A 16,516-nucleotide genomic window follows, 5' to 3' on the forward strand; every position below is an offset into this window, starting at 1 on the left:
GTCATACTATATATACGTTTCCATTTCACTCTGTTTCATTTATAAACCAAAATTTGTATCATGAATAGTTGTCTAGCTCTACAGTAAATCCTTCTCCATCACAGACATCAGGACCTACCCAATTTCTGACCCCATATGCCCAATGGACTAGAAACCCCTCAAACATTTCATGCCCTTCTCAATCAACAGTTCACAACCAAAACCTCAAACAAAAACTGAACTCATAACTAGCCTAAAATCCTCACAAAACAGAGATAAATCTTAAAGAGAGAGCCCTCTCTAATTACAGTTTGGCTAGGATCTGTAATCCAAAGCTTGGTTAGTGGTTACCCCGGCCGTATTCCCTTGGGAGTCAAAGGGAACAACCTGGGTGTTAACAATTGCCATTTTTATTAGCCAATTTTTTTCGAATGAGCCTTGGTTTGTCCATTCCATCACTACCATCTCTTTGGCCGATCATTTGCTTGGTTGTTTTTCCTTTTCTTGAGGAACATCTGCAATGAGTGGTATTATTATCCATCCTATTGACATTTACATGTTTTGAGCAGTTCCATCATCACCGGAACCAATTGCTATCCTTTTATTCCACTCATTCCTCCAGGAGGAGTCATCTTTAAGCTCTTTTTCGACTCTTGAAAAATGAAAAGATTGCTGAGAAATTTTCATTAAAAACTCGTTAAAGTAAATGAAATGACGTCTACTCAGTATAAGTTTAAGCCTTTTCTAGACTGAGATAGAATATTGTATGAAAAATGAATACGTTAGTCGAACATGGCTAAGAGGTTCTCTTGGATATCGTTTTATACCTTTTTGGGTTCAAGAGATGATTTACAAAAAGGGACCTTTGGAGTTTTCTTTTCTGCTTCTTTTCAAACTCTCTAAATATGAAAAATATGTCGAGTTTCCCCTTCTTCGGACTCGTAAAACATGAATGACGCAAGACTTGTCACCATGACGAGACCAAGTTTCTCCTTCCCAGGGCTCGTAAAACTTACTAGGGTGGATTCATTTGAAGGATGAACTTATATGGAAAGCATATTTTATCCCCTTCAAGCTTGTGATAAGAAATATATGGGGTACTCTCTGAAATGGTGGGGGAAAAAGTAAAAGAGATCATCTCTTGTATTTTGTAAAGGCAACATGTCGCTCTTGAACTTGACACTCATCTGTTGTTTGTTTTTGGTTTGGGACATCCTCACTTAGTCACTTTCATTCCTGGGTTTTGGAAATCCATTTTGCCTCTCATATGATCATACCATTTCATCATCACAACCTCTGATCCTATGTTGAGTCAAATGATGCCAAACTTCAGAGTCATGTTGCTAATATGTTCAAGAGAAGTCCTATCTGCAGTTCTTTACCACTTATACATTGTCCTAAATTCTACTATAGTCATGGATCACACTTATCTACTCTACTACATCATTTTGTTTTGTGTTGATGATGTGGGATTCATTATGGCCCTCCTTCGATGGATCACTTCCTATCGACTTCAACTCATTATCTGGGAAGATGATCTAGGAAATACCTTCTAGTACCTTAGAGCTTGCATGCCTCAATGGCAAGTTCTTTGCATTTGATGACAAGTTTACATCATTTACATTCGATCGGGTGATTCCACGGGTGTTTTACTTCAACTCTATTTTTCACATTCGTGGATTGTGCTGATTGTACCTAGAGAGCAATTTTCATTATTGGTGGTTTCTCTCGTGCCTGTTAACAATTTACATCATTGACTGGTAATCAAGTGGTTTTATATCATGTTCAACTTCGACACATCTATTCACATGTTAGAATTCGTACAATGCTTGGGTCGAGATGGAGCACAAGACCTTGGATTATGTATGATAAAATCTAGGTTGCATGGAGTTGTGAGTTACTCATGATTGTACACATGTTTCCTCTAGACGGATGGTTGTGACCATAATGTGGGTCCATATTCGTGATCTTTTTTATTCAGATGGTTGTTCCCATACCGAAGATCCTTGCACATGATCCCTTCTATTCGGATGGCTGCGCCCATACCGTGGATTCATGTATTATTAGATTCCTATTCATGTATCATTCGACATGATCATCAGAGATGTTAGATATGTATATATATATGTATATGTATATGCTTGATTTGCAGGTCTCCTGAAAATGTTGTTCTCTTCCTTGCACTAACTTGTAAAACATATCACTCATCACTCCATGTTCTGCCTTCATGCTTTAGGGGGCATTTGTTACACAATATTTTGTCACACCTCCTGTTTACTTCCTATTCCATATCCCGAAGTTCCAAAAATTAACAACTGTGCAACATATCCATCATGATATACAAACCAAAACCTCCCTAAAGAATTAAAGGAAAACTTCCCTAAATCCATTCTGAAGAAGGTTAACTAGAAACATAAATATTAGCATCAACGCATTTTGCTACATTGCCTACCTGTGCTGATGGAAGGCTTCACAGTTCTACACTAGCACTATCAGTGCAGGTTTTGATATGAAAACCCACGCTGAACCTCTTCTGGTATGTTTTCCCAAACTGGAGGAGAAGCTTTGTGCACTTGAACCTTCGAGAACGAGTTGGTTATTGGTTGTTGTTTATATGGTTGATATCTCCCATTTGGACCTCTTGATCTTATCATCATGAGAATTCCCCTTGAGATGTGGACCTTTCTCCCTCTTTTTTGGATCCCTAACTCCCTCCCCCTGCCTATAAATTCACTCCCTTCCATCCCCAAATGGTTGGTTATTGATTGCCTACATTCCTATACTGATATTATGCCCCAATTCTACCCATTCTAACTTGGAGAAGGAGTGTTTGAAGAGTCTTTTCTTGGACTTGAACATCCATCAAAAGGATGTCTCCAACATCAAGGCATAGGTTGTATGCTTCCCTTTTTATCTTATTAATATATACATATGATGATCACTTTCCATAATTGTTTAAATATTTATTCTTTTAGCTTAATACTCTTTTATCTATTAAGTAGTTTATGTTTGATGTATGCCATATACTTGTATCTAGCATAGCTCTTTGATCTTCCTTGCAGGTACTCGAATGTGAATAACAAGTAAGGAGCGAGGCCTGGAGAAAAAGAATCAAAGTCATCTATAAAAGGATCGAGCAATTAGCATTAGAGCGAGGTAGGCCACTCTCTCTCTCGACATTTGTTAAACATAAACTAGGAAAGTGTATGTTAGGTTGTTTAGTTTGCTGCTAGACCCACTCATTGGGATAGAGGGATGCCTCTGTCCGTAGAGCGGATTTACCTTCACAATAGGTCAAGGGGCATACAAAGACAAATGAGTTGAGAGAAAAAAGACCAAGCAGAATAGAGAAGGAGGTTACCTCTAAAATGATAGATCTGAAAAGAAATCCATGGACCATGAAGATTCACAATCACGAAGTGAGGAAGGGGATGATCCTAGAATGAGGCTTTATAATCCATGCTTTTCAACCAAGAAAATATTTCATCCCCTGTCATCGACTCACCAACAAAAAATTCATCAGTACATTCACCTGCACAGGAAACCATAAGGACGGTGTTCCTATGCCATAGAGTACCATCCCACTTCTCCTATTTATCCTGAGTTTTCCTCCTATTCACAGTCTTCCATGATAACTGAGATTTGTTTCCCATCATAACTGAGGGCAGGGAATTGAACACGTAAGAGCCTCCATTGTCGTTGATTCACTTTTTTCATATGTACATGAAGTCAAGGGCTCTATAAGGTGACACTTGAAAGAGTGGGTTCTTGTACGCTTTGTGGTGTGACTTGAGAAGCCTAAGGAGGGAGCCCTCCATTCTAATATATTTTAAGTTGTTAAAAATGCACATGGGACATATCATGTGAAACATTATGGGAGAGGGACCCTTTGGGTTTGGCCTTGACAGACTGGGTCTCCTGTGGGTCTCCTTGGGAGAGAGTAGAGCCAAGATCATCAATTTTGTCTACTACTGAATTGTTCACCCTTAGGACATTGTAACATGGATATCTACGGATGAGACAAAGTAATTTAAGGACCCGTTTGATGATATGAATAAGATTGAGATCATTGGGAAGTGAGCAATTTAAAATTCCAGATATAATGAGAAGTAAATCTCCAATCACAATGATCTCTTGAATTTTTAGTTTCACAATTTATTTTATTCCATGGTAAAGAGAATAAGCTTCAACAATTCCAATCCCTAAGAAAATTTGAATTCTTGTTTATTTTTAGGATGAATGATCATCTCACCTCACTCCTACCACCTTGGTTGGCTAGAGTACTTATTTGATTAACTTCATGTTGTTAATATTTTGTAGTAGATTTTTCTTTTCTATTAATGCAAATTTAGAGTTAAAAAAGTTGTTCAAACATTACAAACTAAAAAATCTTAAACCAATCGTGATAAATAGATAAATATACATAACTTTGTAAGTGTTCCCACTAAACTTTCAACAAATAATCTAAAACCCATAAAATTAAACAACACCTTAAAGTTTTATTTTGCGTAATTTGAAAGAGGGTTGTTAAAATGCACCTTTTTTTCAATGCTTAGATGTAACCTTTCTTGCACATATAACCCATAAAACTAGCAATTATCCCAAAAGGTACAAAGAGAAGCCGATAGGATTATTAAATTGGAATTGTTGAATTTTTCTAGAAGAGTTAATTGGTTTGTGGAAAACCTTGTTTTCTTGGATTGGATTATTGTGCAATTACTTTTCTTTAGATGTTTTGTTTATATCTATATTACAAGGAACACATTGAATGTCTTATTTCATTTTAGAGTAAGTTAATTACCCAAAATCAAGAAACCTCTATAGATGGCCAAGCATATACGAAGAATACATCTCATTCATATGCAATACCAAATCCATCTTTTCTTTTCTCTAAGTAAAATTTCAAAAGCATGAACACATGCCATTTCATATGCACAATAAACCCAACTTCTGAAATTTCAATGCTTGGATGCATCCCATTCATATGCTACAGTAAACCCATATTTTCCTTAAATTTCAATCCATAAACACATCCATTCATGAGCCATAACAGAACCACAAAAAACAAAACCCCCTGACCCGTTAATACATTATCTACTCAGAGAGAGGTAAGACGAAAGGACAACACTGTCTATGGATCCTCCATGTCTTTGAAGGAGATGAGGAGCGTCCTGTGACCCATTAATGCATTGTCTTCTTAGGAGTGCGAGGTAAGACTAAAGAAAATCACTAGCTACGGATGTTTCATGTCTCCATAAGGCCTTGATAAATCTTCGTTTATTTTGTAAATACAATAATTTGATTGCATTTTAACACTGTAAATACTAAAAATGAGCCCATAAAGAGCAGATAATCAAGAAGGAAATGCTTCAATCACAGACTGGAAATCAGGAATGGTGATTATTTTATAACGACCGAATCCACCTTCTAATAAAATCTTCTTCCATTCTTTCTCTATTCTTTCCTTCCCACCAGAGCAGTGCGACACCATTACCAGATCAAATAATAGAACTAAATTAGGATCCAAAACCAACTTCTCTTTCTGGCCACCATTATTATTATCACCGCCTCTGTGATTAGAGTCCAGCGCCACTACATCAACAATAATGAGCTTTCCCATCTCTGGGATCGCCTTCCTGCAGCTCTTCAGTATCTTGATACAGTCCTCGTCGCCCCAGTCATGCATGATCCACTAATGACATCGCACAAACAAATTGTATAGTTAAAACGTGCTCTCAGCTCAGTCTAATTGAATTACATGATAGCTCAGCAAGTTCAAGACTTACCTTCATGAATATGGCATCCACAGAGGGCACGGTTTTAAACATGTCTCCGCCCATGTGCTCCACACCTATTTACATACATTTATATGTATAAGATTGTTATGCATATATACCATTGATGAAGCAAAGGTGTTGTTAGTAACCTGGGAGATGGGAAGCAGTGGCCATGACATGAGGGAGGTCGTAGTTAATGCCTCTGATGGAAGGATAACACTGCAACATTGCCTCGATTGTCTCCTCTGCAAGCCTAGCCTCTCGAGGCAAATAAGAGAATGGAAGTCAAATTTCGAAATGCCGATAGGATTATTAAATTAGCATAAACAAAAACGAGAAATTAGCATGATGATTTGATGTCTGAAACGTCAAGCAAGGTCGCACAGCCTTGTGATTTTAAATATGACATTTTTTTTCAAGTTTGGTTGAATATTGACTACCAACGTAACCCCAAGATCCCTGGCATATTTGATTTTCACCATGCTTTTAAATTGCAAATTAATAATTCATATTTCCTTTTGACACTTGTGCCTTCCATGTGATTTGTCGATATCACCCATTGGACAATTATCGTTGCTCTATGAAAAAAACTTAAAACCATGTGAAATAATAAACAAAAATGGTTTAACTTTCCCTGCTATATCAAGAATATGGTAAAACAGCTACGACTCCCTGCAACAAAATAAGGTAAAAATGCCATATATACAGGGAAATACTGAACAAATTAATCAATTAATGTTAACCCTCATCTTCTACCGGCTTAATTGATTACTTGGGCATTCTCATCTACCTATTTACATGGGTCATCTCCATAAATATAGGTTCTGGACATTCAACTGATGGTATTGAGCAAAATAACAAGTAATTAGACAAGAAATGATCGAGTTGATAGAATTTGCAGAGAGAAAACCGAAAATGACTGAATGATTTCTCTTTTTGAGAAAAGAAGAATCGCTACTCACCTTACCTAATAAAATGAATGCTGCAAAGTGGTGTACGAACATCCTTTTGCATGCGTATTATTGTCCTGCATGTTGTTTCACCTGTCCAGATTCATGGCAGGCCATTCAAATACCATGTTAGAAAGATTTGAGAGACAAAATCTGCATCTGCGGCAGATTTTGATGGATAAAGAAATAAGAAACAAGTGAGAGAAAAGAAAACAGATTCAGAAATTGAAGCTTCTCGTCTTATATTATCCCTCCATGGTGAACTCTTCTCTTCCACTGTTGCAAAATTAATAGGCATGGCAAAACCATTTAGCAAAAACTGCCAAATAAAATAAAAGCACTATCTCTACGGTTAAAGCCCTTGCGATTTTTCCACGGCTTCACCATAATAAAGAAATAATGGATTGAAACTGTTGAAAAAATTGGGTTCCATGCATAGCCATTATCTACCATGCTACTTTTCCCTGTACAAATTTATTAGTAAAACCCATAGATATTGAAAACCAAAAGCATACCTGATTCTATCCATAAAAAATTTCGAGAATTTCATTCCGATGGATCAAGAATTTTATCTTTATCGATTCTTCTGCTCAACATAACAACAACAAAATAGAATTGCCAGGATAAACCATGCAAACACTCTTTTAAAAAAAACATAAATTAGAAAAACACAATGAAAATAAAACACTGTAAAATCCAAAATGCATGGCCATGCAACAAAGAAAATAAACTTGAATAAGAAACAAGGTAAGCCAATGCAATTCAGAGTATTGAAGAAAATGATGAGATCAAAGTGAGAACGCACTCTGTGAGATGCTTAATACTAATCAGTGCTTGCCAAAAGCCATAGAAGAAGAACAGTGCTTGCCAAAAGCGAGGGGAGAAGAACATCAACAACAACTGGCAGGGAAAAAGCAGTAAAAATATCTTCAAAAGTGACATAAAAGAATGGGAAAAAGCAGTAAGGCAACTCAACCGATATTTGGAAAAAGCAGTCACACTTCAAATCAACGGTTGAAAGTGTCTCACGTGATCCAATGGAGCAGGGTAAAAGTGTTGATGATTGTTGATGCATAGGAAGGCCTATCGGCCTAATTAAACAACACCATCAAGTTTTATTTTGCGTAATTTAGAAAAAGGTTGTTAAAATGTGCCTTCCTTTTTCAATACTTAAATATAAGCTTCCTTACACATATTTATATAGGATGATACTAAGTTTATCAATACTTCTGCACCTATCTTAATACCATACTTGAAACTAAATCATTAATCCGAGTAGTCACTTTTCACTTCAATTTTTCACTAAATGTAAGATCCCCTACATATTATGATTTCAATAATAACACATATCTGGTATACATATTAAGGATTCACTTCAATTTTTCACTAAATGTAGGATCCCCCTGCATATGATTTCAATGATAACACATAACTGGTATACATATTAAGGATAACTAAATATTTATCCGTACAAAATTAATTATCACACCAACTTAATTTCATATTTAAAATTTGAAATATGCCAAAAACATTCAAAATTACAAATAATTAATAAAAATAAATTAATATTCCAATTACGTAAAGAAAATAATGATCAATATAATTAGAAAATTATATTATAAGAATATTAATAGCTAAAATGAAGCATACTCTTTTTTTAATCACTATCGCTTCTCTGCAGTACTTTAAGTCCACATCTACCTCCACACCTTGTTTTGTAACTCCCATTTCAGCCTAACTCATTTTGTTATGTTTGTGCTTGCTCCACTCTTCGTTCTATCCTCCAAACCATCTAATTCAAATATTTTTGTTTTCATTATGTGGAACCCTGAACATTTTTCTTTAATAATATTATTTGTATTTACGTTGTGAAAAATTTAATAATAATATTTGTGTTTTCGTTATGTGGAATTGTGAGAATTTTTGTTTAATAACAATATTTGTGTTTTCGTTGTGGGAAAGAGTGAACATTTTTGGTTAATAATAATATTTGTGTTTTCGTTGTTTGAAAGAGTGAACATTTTTGGTTAATAATAATATTTGTGTTTTTTTGTGCCAAGTGTGAGCATTTTTGTTTAATAATAATATTTGTGTTTTTGTTGTGCAGAAGAGTGAACATTTTTGGTTAATAATAATATTTGTGTTTTTGTTGTGCGGAAGAGTGAACATTTTTGGTTAATAATAATATTTGTGTTTTCGTTGGGCCGAAGTTTGAACATTTTAACTCATTAATGATTAACTAGTAATGAAAATATTTAATTGCCATAGTATTATAGGTCAAAAGGTTTCCTTGTAATAGCTATAGTATTATAAAAAAGTAATAGTTTCATGGAGGTATCACTGTTGTTTAATTATTACAATTATTAATAGTTATAGTTCATTTTTCTATTACTATTGTGCTGCTTCATTTATAACTTGATAATTAATTACAATTATTAATAGTTATAATTTATTTTTCTATTACTATTGTGCTGCTTCATTTATAACTTGATAATTAACTCTCGACAACTATTTAATTAATAGCTATTAACTATTAAATAATATTGCTTCTTTATACTTTCATTTATATTTTTATTGTTAATTCATTGTGTGGATATTTTTGGTTTAATTTTCATTGTACGGAGGTATTGCTAAAATGGTTGAAATTGAAATAACCAATTTAAAAAGTCTAATGGCTAAAGAGTGTGTGTCCCCATTGAAAGGGGCATAGAGTCAATAGTGTGTGGAGCTTTGCTTGCGCAGAGATTTCTGCATACCAAAGCTTCGCACAAGAGGTAGTTTGTCACCACTTAGTTTTGGAAATATCTGCACAATCAAAGCTCCGCACAAGAGGTAGTTTGTCACCACTTAGTTTCTTTCTCAAGAAAGTGCAGGAGATAGTAACTAATTTCAATGGAGGTTTTCTTCCGTTTTGTTATCTTTCTTTTAATTCCCTATTAGTGGTTTTCAATTTCTCATAATGCTTCTCATGAGGGACTATGTTGTGGAAATATGGATATTGCAAGTGTGAATAAATGAAGTTGTAGGAGATAATGATTAGAAAGTTGTTCATGTAAAATAATTATTAAAAGCAGAAATCATTAATGTGAGAGAATTACTAGTTATAATTAAATGCACAATAGTCTATTAATAGTCAAGTTAATAATAGTTAACTATAATATCTATTGGAGTGAGGAGTTTAACTCATTAAATATTAACTATTAATAAAAAAAAGTTAATCGCTAGCCATGTAAAATAATGATCAAAATAAAATATTAATGATGGAGAATTAATAGTTATAATTAAATGCACAATAGTTTATTAATAGTCTTGAGTTAATAATAGTTAAATGTAATAGTTATTGTAGTACAGAGTTTAACTCATTAATTATTAAATAACTAATGACTATAATATTATAGGTTAATAGGTTTCTTTGTAATAACTATAGTATTATAAAAATATAATAGTTTCAGGGAACTATTATCGCTGTTTAATTATTATAATTATTAATAACTACAATTCATTTTTCTATTATTATTGTTCTGCTATCATTTATAATTTTTAATTAATTAATAACTGTTATAGTGACTTTTTATTATTTCATTTATATTTATATTTTCATTTTCATTATGCAGAGGCACAACTAAAATTATTGAAATCGAAATAACCAACTTAAAAATTCTAATGAATAAAGAGTGCATTGACATTAAAAAGCGGTGTGGAGTCAACAATGTGTGTGCATTGACATTGAAAAGGGGCGTGGAGTCAACAATTTGCCGAGCTTTGCTTGTGCAGAGCTTTTCGCACATAAGAAGTAGTTTGTCATCACTTAGTTTCTTGTTCAAGAATCTGAGGGTAATAGTAACAATTTTTAATAGAGGTAGTAGTTTGTCCCCTACTTAGTTTTTTGTTTTTTTTGTGGTGAGGGACCATGTAGTGGTTTTTTGTGGTGAGGGGCCATGTAGTGGAAATATGGCTACTGAAAGTCTGAATGAATAAAGTGGTAGGAGATAATGATCCAAAAATTTGTTTATATAAAATAGTTAAAAAAAACATAAAACATTAATGCGAGAGTTAAGAGCTATAATTAAATGTACAATAGTCTATTAATAGTCAAGTTAATAAGTAGCTAAATGTAATATTCTATAATAATAATATGCACAATAGTTTGTTAATAGTCAAGTTAATAATATTAATAAAATGCATAATAGTCTGTTAATAGTCAAGTTAATAATATTTAAATGTAATAACTATTGTAGTGCAGAGTTTAACTCATTAATTATTAACTATTATTAAAAATAGTTAATTGCTAAGTATTATAGGTTAGTAAGTTTCTTTGTAATAGTTAAAAAAATTATAAAAATATAATGGTTTGCGGAAACTATTACTGTTGTCTAATTAATACAATTAGTACCTAGTGTAATAATAATATTTGTGTGTGTATTGTCTGGAAGTGTGAACATTTTTGTTTAATACTAATATTTGTGTTTTAGTTGTGCAAAAGTGTGAACATTTTTATTTAACAATAATATTTGTGTTTTCATTGTGTTGGATTTGCTTAATAATAATATTTGTGTTTTAGTTGTGTGGAAGTGTCAACATTTTTATTTAATACTAATATTTGTGTTTTAGAAAGTGTGAACATTTGTGTTTTCTTTGTGCAAAAGTGTGAACAATTTTGTTTAACAATAATATGTGTTTTTATTGTGCCGAAGTGTGAAATTTTTGTTTAATAATAATATTTGTGTTTTCATTGGTGAAAATGTGAACATTTTTGTTTACTAATAATAATAATATACATTAGTAAAATATTAATAATAGAAATAAACCAAATGTAAAGTTGATATCCAAACTTGTTTCATGACTTTAATTTTCAATAAATAAAAATAAAGTGACTAGCTATTTACTATATTTTATACAAAATACAACTCGGAGGAATTTGGTTTAATTAAAAAAATTGTTGGGATGTTTTTTACATACAAATTGTGTGACATTGGTTAGTTTTATATTCTATAAAAAAAAATAATTAAATGTATAATAGTTTATTAATAGTCAAGATAATAATAGTTAAATGTAATAGCTATTGTAGTGAGGAGTTTAACTTATTAATTATTATCTATTAATAAAAAAAGTCATAACTATAGTATTATAATAACGCTCCATGTAAAATAATTATAAAAAAAAAGCATTAATGTGGAAGAATTAATAGATATAACTAAATGCACAATAATATATTAATAGTCAAGTTAATAATACTTGAATATAATAACTATTGCATAACGAGTTATTTATTAAATATTAATTAAAATAATTAATCACTATAGTATTGTAAGTTAATAAGTTCCTGATGAGGCTTTTGACTGGTTCACGGAGGTGCTGCTAGGGTTTTTCTCTGCCTGGTCTGCTGCTTTCGCGCCTGCGGCGGCAGGGCCTGCCTCTGGTGCGGCCTTCGGTCCGCCCTCCCCCCCTTTCGCTTGGTGCTTCTTCCCATCGTGCAGCAGTTCAGAGCCGGGGGTGTTTTCATTGAGTGGGGTTTGCTGCTCATCGAATCCGGTAGCCGGTGGTGCGGTTACGATTTTGGCATCTGATTCCTTTCTTTCCGGCGGCCATCTTCCCTAGCGTCGTGCTTTCCTCTGCGCGACTCTGATTTATTAACTTCGTCTGCCATTCCAGATTACGGCGTGCCTGCCCTGCTTTGTTCATAGACATTGTTTCCGTCGCTTGTGCTCTGTTTTGGGAGGCGGCGGAGTGTGAACAATCCCTTCTGGTTTCCGGCGGATTTCGACAACTCCGGTTCTCTGTTTTAGTGGTCCGTCCCAGGTTGTGCTGAGCAGTGGTGAGGAGGCGGGGGCTTCGTTAGGCCTCATGGGGGCGAGGTGGCTGTCCTAGCCGCCTCTGCCCCCAGACCCGAAACGCCTCTGCTCTGGTTGAGCCCTGATGGGTTTCCTTGCTGAGGTGTGGGATACTTTTTTTGGTTTTTTGCTAGCTTACCTCGGCATTCATTGGTTGCGTTGAGGGATCTGTGGTGTGGAGTCTATCTCTGCACCGATTCGTGCCGTCTCTTCAATGGCTGTTTCTGGTGGGTTTCCTTCGGTTTCTTTGGATCTGGGCGGTACCTTCCTCAGGCTTCTTTGTTCACTGCTTCGTGCCTCTCCTCCCTGTCTTGGCGGCTTTTCGATCTATTCCGCTCTCCCCAGGAGCCTTTGTTATTTTTCTGTTATATTTTAGCTTGGGTTGGATGGAGGTTTACTCCTGTACTGTTTTTATTTTCTGTTTTTTATTAGCTTGTAAGGGTTGAGTTTCTCTCCTGTTGGGGTTTTCATACCCTCTTTCTGGATGCCCTGTTTGAGGGCCTTATCTGCATACTTCCCTGAAGTATTGGTTATTGTAAGTGGTATACCCACACTACAGCATATGCGTACAACATCTACAACATGTAATTTTCTGCAATTCTGAATTAATGGAAATTACGCGCTCGCTTTCTTCGGAAAAAAAAAAAAAAAGTTAATAAGTTCCTTGTAATAACTGTAATATTATAAAAATGTAATAGTTTCAAGAAACTATTATTGTTGCTTAATCATTACAATTATTAATAGTTATAGTTCATTTTTCTATTATTATCGTGTTGCTATCATTTATACCTTCATAATAAACTCTGTACAAATTAATTAATAACGACTATCTATTAAAGAAAAATAATATTTCTTATGCTTTCATTGGTATTTTATAGTTAATGGGTCGCGTGGAGACTCCAGTTTTCATTTTCATTGTGCAAAGGGACTACTAAAACTGTTGAAATCAAAATAAACAATTTCCAATGGCTAAAGAGTGTGGGTTGGCATTGTGTTGGCATTGAAAAAGGGCGTAGAGTTAGCACGGTGCAGAGCTTACACATGGAAAGCTCCACACGAGGTAGTTTGTGATGACTTAATTTGAGAAAGCTTTGCATAATCAAAGCTCTGCACACTTAAGTAGTTTGTAACCACTTAATTTTTTGATCAAGAACTTAGAGGGTGATAGTAACTATTTTTAATGGAGGTTTTTTTTAGTTTTGTTGTTTTTTTTGACTCCATAGTAGTGGTTTGCAATTTCTCGTAATTCTTCTAGTGTAGGACCATGTAGTAGAAATATGGCTACTGCAAGTTTGAATAAATGAAGTTGTAGGAGATAAAAAGTTGTCCCTGTAAAATAATTATCAAAAGTAGAAAGCATTAGTGCAAGATAATTAATAACTATAATGACCGACCATGTAGTGGAAATATGGCTATTGCAAGTTTGAATAAATGAAGTTGTAGAAGATAAAATGTTGTCCATGTAAAATAATTATCAAAAGTAGAAAGTATTAATGTGAGAGAATTAATAACTATAATTAAATGCTCAATACTCTATTTATCGTAAAGTTAATAATAGTTAAAGATGTTGTAGTGTAGAGTTTTATTAATTAATTATTAACTGTTAATAAAAAAAGTTAATAGCTCTAGTATAATAATTGTCGTTGTAAAATAATTATCAAAAGAAAACATTAATACCCAAGAATTAATAATTATAATTAAATGTACAATAGTCTATTAATCGTCAAGTTAATAATAGTTAAATATAATAACTATTGCACTGCAAAATTTAACAAATTAATTATTAATTATTAATGAAAATATTTAATAGCTATAGTATTATAAAAATGTAATAGTTTCATGAAACTATTGCTATTGTTTCATTATTACAACTATTAACTAGTTTAATAATAAATTTTTTGTTTTTGTTGTGCAGGTTTTTGTTTAATAATAATATGTGTTTTTGTTGTCCGGAAATGTGAACATTTTTGTTTAACGACAAAATTTGTGTTTTCGTTCTGCAGAATTTGTTTAATAATAATACGCTTATTTTCGTTGTGTGGAAGTGTCAACATTTTTGTTTAATAATAATATTTATGTTTTCATTGTGCGAAAGTGTGAACGTTTTTGTTTAATAATAATATTTGTGTGTTGTTGTGCGGAAGTGTGAACATTTTTGTTTAACAATAATATTTGTGTTTTTGTTGTGTGAAAGTGTGGACATTTTTGTTTAATAATAATATTTGTGTTTTCATTGTGCGAAAGTGTGGACATTTTTGTCTAATAATAATATTTTTGTTTTTGTTGTGTATAAGTGTGAACATTTTTGTTTAACAATAATATTGTTTTTGTTGTGTGAAAGTGTGAACATTTTTTTAAAGAATAATATTTGTATTTTCCTTGTGCTTAAGTGTGAACATTTTTGTTTAACAATAATATTTGTGTTTTCATTGTGCCGAAGTATGAACATTTTTGTTTAAAGAATAATGTTTGTATTTTCCTTGTGCTTAAGTGTGAACATTTTTGTTTAACAATAATATTTGTGTTTTCATTGTGCGGAAGTATGAACATTTTTGTTTAACAATAATAATCTGCATTTTCGTTCCATGGAAGTGAGAACATTTTTGTTTAACAATAATATTTGTGTTTTCATTGTGCAAAATTTGTTTAATAAAATTATTCGTGTTTTCGTTGTGCCAAGTGTGAACATTTTTGTTTAATAGTAATAATAATAATAATTATATACATTAGTAAAATATTAATAATAGAGGAAAAACAAAGGTTAAGTTGATTTCCAAACTTGTTTAATTGCTGACTTTATTTTTAATAAATAAAAATAAAGTGAATAACCACATTGGATATTTATTATATTTTATATGAAATAATTAAAATAAATGTTTGCTTTGTTGTCTAAGTACAACTTGCATGTTCGCTACAATATTTTATATTGAAATAATTAAAAAATGTGTTCGTGATGTTTTTTACATACAAATTGCATAACCTTGGTTATTTCTATATTTTATAAAAATAATTAAATGCACAATATTCTATTAATAGTTAGGTTAATAATAGTTAAATGTAATAACTATTGCACTGTGAATTTTAATTCATTAATTATTAAGTATTAATAAAAAAAATGTTAATAGCTATAATATTATAAATTGCATGACGTTGGTTATTCTTATATTTTATAAAAATAACTAGATGCACAATATTCTATTAATAGTCACGTTAATAATAGTTAAATGTAATAGCTATTGCATTGCGAATTTTAATTCATTAATTATTAATTATTAATAAAAAAAAGTTAATAGCTATAATATTATAAGAGTTGTCTATGTAAAATAATTATCAAACTAAGACATTATTGTGAGATAATTAATAGCTATAATTAAATGTATAATAATCTATTAATAGTAAAGTTACTAATAAATAAATGTAATAGCTAACTCATTAGTTATTAACTATTAATGAAAATAGTTAATTCGCTAGGAAAGAATAGACTGACCTTTATAGAAGGCAAGGGGGCCAACAGACATGTAACCACGACGGGGCCTATACAGAACACTGAGTTCCTACATGAATGCTATGAGAATGCTTACTTACAATGCACCTGTTGAGGATCATCGAACACCAGACACATGGCCTGGGTTCATTCACGCTAGGAAGGTTGTGCCCGTAAGGGAGGTGGGTTGGACTTGCCCAGAGAGATCTCGATTGATAGCTAACATATTCGAGATGGGTTCCAACAGACTAGGTCGCTATAATATTATAGGTTAATAGATTTCGCTATAATATTATAGGTTAATAGATTTCCTTATAATAACTATAGTATTATAAAAAAATGTAATAGTGTGAGGAAACTATTGCTATTTAATTATTACAATTATTAATAATTATAATATATTTTGTTATCATTATTGGGCTGGTATCATTTATAACTTCATAATTAACTTCGAATGACTAGTTAATTAATAACTATTAACTATTAAAGAATGGT

The 16,516-nt window shown here is 32.6% G+C and overlaps 1 pseudogene; it reads right to left on the minus strand.

Annotated features, from left to right (window-relative positions):
• Positions 1-5,332: 5,332 nt before the first annotated feature.
• LOC149226186 (xanthohumol 4-O-methyltransferase pseudogene) lies at positions 5,333-5,819 on the minus strand (annotated as a pseudogene).
• Positions 5,820-16,516: the final 10,697 nt, after the last annotated feature.

Source organism: Pinus tabuliformis, chromosome J (genome assembly GCF_031772625.1).
Source record: "Pinus tabuliformis cultivar Carrire ecotype Pingquan chromosome J, CPIR1, whole genome shotgun sequence".
In the NCBI taxonomy this organism is placed as follows: Eukaryota; Viridiplantae; Streptophyta; class Pinopsida; order Pinales; family Pinaceae; genus Pinus; species Pinus tabuliformis.